The 5000-nt window shown below is 41.5% G+C and overlaps 1 long non-coding RNA gene across 1 annotated transcript in view; it reads left to right on the top strand.

Moving 5' to 3' along the window:
• Positions 1-5000, top strand: part of LOC133537398 (uncharacterized) — a 93472-nt gene that overhangs the window by 30703 nt on the left and 57769 nt on the right. The window contains exon 3 of the long non-coding RNA XR_009802692.1: positions 1239-1398. This is a non-coding gene — a long non-coding RNA (uncharacterized LOC133537398). The remainder of the gene's footprint in view (positions 1-1238; positions 1399-5000) is intronic.

The raw sequence follows: 5000 nt of genomic DNA, 5'->3' as shown, positions 1-5000 counted from the left end.
GACCATAGACCAGGAATTGAAATTGTTACAATATGGCTAAAGCAACACCAACTAATTCTTTATAAAGTTACAAATGAAAAAATTGTGACATTTCTATTTTTCTTATACGATTGTGAACGAGCATGCATTTGTATTTGGTCACAGAGTTGTTTATTCCATGAAGGAAATATGCCCTTAGATAGCTGTGGGTGTAGTCCATCACGGCTCGTCCAGAGAGTGGGGGCCCTTTCCCCCAGGACTATTGGAATCCTAAAGGAATGCGGGTTTTGGATTTTGGGAGTGATTTGTAAATACTTTAGCGGCATCTGGTAGGAGCCCCCACAGGTAGAAGTAGAGATCAGGTGTTGGAGATCCTGAGATTCCCATTGAGCAAAGTGACAATGCCCAGGTGTTGTCTGCATTTGTACAGACAAACTGGGTGTTGTCCAAACTGGCCGGCCCTGAGGCTAGAGCTAAGACGAGTAACTGTCTTCGTGTAAGAGGTATTTAGGGACTGTGGTTCGAGAGGACATCAGGAGCGTAATTGGGCCCGTACTGTTTCTCCTGGAAACTGCAGTTCCAGTCTTGAGGCTTGTTAAAACAAATCAAGCTTTTTGTTCGACGATTCATTTAAGGGAGTTTCAAAACGGTTCAGTGATCAGTAAAGAATTGCCTCCAAAATCCATTTTTTGTCCAAACTGGCCGGCCCCGAGGCTAGGACTACAAAGAGTATTTGTCTTCTCGCAAAAAGTATTTAGGGACAGTGGTCCGAGAACCTGCACCTGGGGATAGGCTAATTGGCAACACTAAATGGTCCCTAGTGTGTGAATGTGAGTGTGAATGTTGTCTATCTGTGGTGGCCCTGCGATGAGGTGGCGACTTGTCCAGGGTATACGCCGCCTTCCGCCCGAATGCAGCTGAGATAGTCTCCAGCCCCCCGCGACCCTGAAAGGTACAAGCGGTACAAAATGAATGGATGGATGGCTCTGAGAAAACTTTAGGAGAGTAATCGGGCTTGTACTCTTTCTCCTGGAAGCTGCAGTTCAGGTCTGAAGCTCGCTGAAACAAATCAAGCTTTGTGTTCGACGATTTCTCGTCGGCGTCTTCATCACAAAGTCACTCTGTCCTGGGAGCGTGACCGACCAACATATATACAACACAATTCCTCGTTGGAGTCTTCCTGACTCTTCAGTCTGTCCTGGGACAGGGACCGACCGACAAATATACAACACAAGTTACATGTTGTCCCTGCATTACAGGAGAAAACCCGAATACACCGACAAAACCCAGACAAGCAGGACCCCGGATTCTTACCCTAGAACCATCATAGCTCAACACAAGTAGTTTGGGAAGAATGGGCTCTGCAAAGCATGAAGAGACTCGTCCCTCTGCTCGATCTTCTTGTCATCTCCATTAAAGGTGAGCACTCGATTTATGTTGAGTTTTTTTAGGTCCGATGGTTTATTGGCAAACACTCGGTTACACACACATTGTTGTATTATGTCTGAAAACTGCCAGATTCTGAAGAAAAGGATCTTGTTCAGCTTCACAATGTCATGTTGGAATTCAATGAACCACTGCTCACCAGTGCTGGTAGCTTTCATGCGGCCATGACTCTATCAAACCCGTACTGGACACAATCTTCTTGATTGCAGCTCTGTAGTCGATAATGGCTGTCAGTGGATTTCAGTCAATAGTGAGTTGATAAACAAGTTAAACACTGACTACTCTAATGGAAATCCCAGTTTAATTGTGATGAGAATGTCTTTTAAAGGGCTCTTATTTTGCGGACAAAATGTTTCGTAGTCCTGGATCCAAACCTGTGTATACATTAAAAAAAATAGGTGATTTAGTGATTTAAGCCCACTTAACTCCAAAATGTGGGCGGGTCTACATCAGCCTCCTGACGACACCTTTAGACTGGAGGCCATGTCATTTTGCTGATTGTGCGTTTTGGTAGCATTTTCACCCTGAATTGCGATGATTTCACGTAGAGTTTAAAAGGATTAGCAATCAATCAAAGTTCACTTATATAGCCCTAAATCACGAGTGTCTCAAAGGGCTGTACAAGTCACAACGGTATCCTGGGCTCAGATCCCACATCAGGGCAAGGAAAACCCCAAAGGCATGACAATGAGAAACCTTGGAGGGTACCGCTGATGTGGGGACACACAATAGTGTGAGAGTCCAGTCCATAGTGGATCTAACATAATAGTGAGAGAGTCCAGTCCATAGTGGATCTAACATAATAGTGTGAGAGTCCACTCCATAGTGGATCTAACATAATAGTGTGAGAGTCCAGTCCATAGTGGATCTAACATAATAGTGAGAGTCCAGTTCATAGTGGATCTAGCATAATAGTGAGAGAGTCCAGTCCATAGTGGATTTAACATAATAGTGTGAGTCCAGTCCATAGTGGATCTAACATAATAGTATGAAAGTCCAGTCCATAGTGGATCTTACATAATAGTGTGAGTCCAGTCCATAGTGGATCTAACATAATAGTGTGAGAGTCCAGTCCATAGTGGATCTAACATAATAGTGTGAGAGTCCAGTCCATAGTGGATCTAACATAATAGTATGAGAGTCCAGTCCATAGTGGATCTAGCAAAATAGTGTGAGAGTCCAGTCCATAGTGGATCTAACATAAAAGTGGGAGAGTCCAGTCCATAGTGGATCTAACATAAAAGTGGGAGAGTCCAGTCCATAGTGGATCTAACATAATAGTGAGAGTCCAGTCCATAGTGGATCGAACATAATAGTGAGAGTCCAGTTCATAGTGGATCTAACAAAATAGTGTGAGAGTCCAGTCCATAATGGATCTAACATAATAGTGTGAGAGTCCAGTCCATAGTGGATCTAACATAATAGTGTGAGAGTACAGTTCATAGTGGATCTAACATAATAGTGTGAGTCCAGTCCATAGTGGATCTAACAAAATAGTGTGAGAGTCCAGTCCATAATGGATCTAACATAATAGTGTGAGAGTCCAGTCCATAGTGGATCTAACATAATAGTGTGAGAGTACAGTTCATAGTGGATCTAACATAATAGTGTGAGTCCAGTCCATAGTGGATCTAACATAATAGTGAGAGTCCAGTCCATAGCGGATCTAACATAATAGTGTGAGTCCAGTCCATAGTGGATCTAACATAATAGTATGAAAGTCCAGTCCATAGTGGATCTTACATAATAGTGTGAGTCCAGTCCATAGTGGATCTAACATAATAGTGTGAGAGTCCAGTCCATAGTGGATCTAACATAATAGTGTGAGAGTCCAGTCCATAGTGGATCTAACATAATAGTATGAGAGTCCAGTCCATAGTGGATCTAGCAAAATAGTGTGAGAGTCCAGTCCATAGTGGATCTAACATAAAAGTGGGAGAGTCCAGTCCATAGTGGATCTAACATAAAAGTGGGAGAGTCCAGTCCATAGTGGATCTAACATAATAGTGAGAGTCCAGTCCATAGTGGATCGAACATAATAGTGAGAGTCCAGTTCATAGTGGATCTAACAAAATAGTGTGAGAGTCCAGTCCATAATGGATCTAACATAATAGTGTGAGAGTCCAGTCCATAGTGGATCTAACATAATAGTGTGAGAGTACAGTTCATAGTGGATCTAACATAATAGTGTGAGTCCAGTCCATAGTGGATCTAACAAAATAGTGTGAGAGTCCAGTCCATAATGGATCTAACATAATAGTGTGAGAGTCCAGTCCATAGTGGATCTAACATAATAGTGTGAGAGTACAGTTCATAGTGGATCTAACATAATAGTGTGAGTCCAGTCCATAGTGGATCTAACATAATAGTGAGAGTCCAGTCCATAGCGGATCTAACATAATAGTGTAAGAGTCCAGTCCATAGTGGATCTAACATAATAGTGAGAGTCCAGTCCATAGTGGATCTAATATAATAGTTTGAGAGTCCAGTCCAGAGTGGATCTAACATAATAGTGAGAGTCCAGTCCATAGTGGATCTAACATAATAGTGTGAGTCTAGTCCATAGTGGATCTAACATAATAGTGAGAGTCCAGTCCATAGTGGATATAACATAATAGTGTGAGTCCAGTCCATAGTGGATCTTACATAATAGTGTGAGAGTCCAGTCCATAGTGGATCTAACATAATAGTGTGAGAGTCCAGTCCATAGTGGATCTAACATAATAGTGAGAGAGTCCAGTCTATAGTGGATCTAACATAATAGTGTGAGTGTCCAGTCCATAGTGGATCTAACATATTAATGAGAGTCCAGTCCATAGTGGATCTAACATAATAGTGAGAGTCCAGTCCATAGTGGATGTAACATAATAGTGTGAGAGTCCAGTCCATAGTGGATCCAACATAATAGTGAGAGTCCAGTCCATAGTGGATCTAACATAATAGTGAGAGTCCAGTCCATAGTGGATCTAATATAATAGTTTGAGAGTCCAGTCCAGAGTGGATCTAACATAATAGTGAGAGTCCAGTCCATAGTGGATCTAACATAATAGTGTGAGTCTAGTCCATAGTGGATCTAACATAATAGTGAGAGTCCAGTCCATAGTGGATATAACATAATAGTGTGAGTCCAGTCCATAGTGGATCTTACATAATAGTGTGAGAGTCCAGTCCATAGTGGATCTAACATAATAGTGTGAGAGTCCAGTCCATAGTGGATCTAACATAATAGTGAGAGAGTCCAGTCTATAGTGGATCTAACATAATAGTGTGAGTGTCCAGTCCATAGTGGATCTAACATATTAATGAGAGTCCAGTCCATAGTGGATCTAACATAATAGTGAGAGTCCAGTCCATAGTGGATGTAACATAATAGTGTGAGAGTCCAGTCCATAGTGGATCCAACATAATAGTGAGAGTCCAGTCCATAGTGGATCTAGACAGACCAAGCAAGAGGAGTTTAATCCGCAACAATCATTTTAATTGATTTTAACTTTGAGAAAAGTGTTTTGGTCCGAGTTTGGATAAAAAAAAATATTTTTATTTTACATATATTTTTCTTATTTATTTATTTATTT

Source organism: Nerophis ophidion, linkage group LG18 (assembly GCF_033978795.1).
Source record: "Nerophis ophidion isolate RoL-2023_Sa linkage group LG18, RoL_Noph_v1.0, whole genome shotgun sequence".
Classification (NCBI taxonomy): Eukaryota; Metazoa; Chordata; class Actinopteri; order Syngnathiformes; family Syngnathidae; genus Nerophis; species Nerophis ophidion.
The sequence above is the reverse complement of the archived record's forward strand: the minus strand, read 5'-3'. Positions and strand labels throughout refer to the sequence as shown.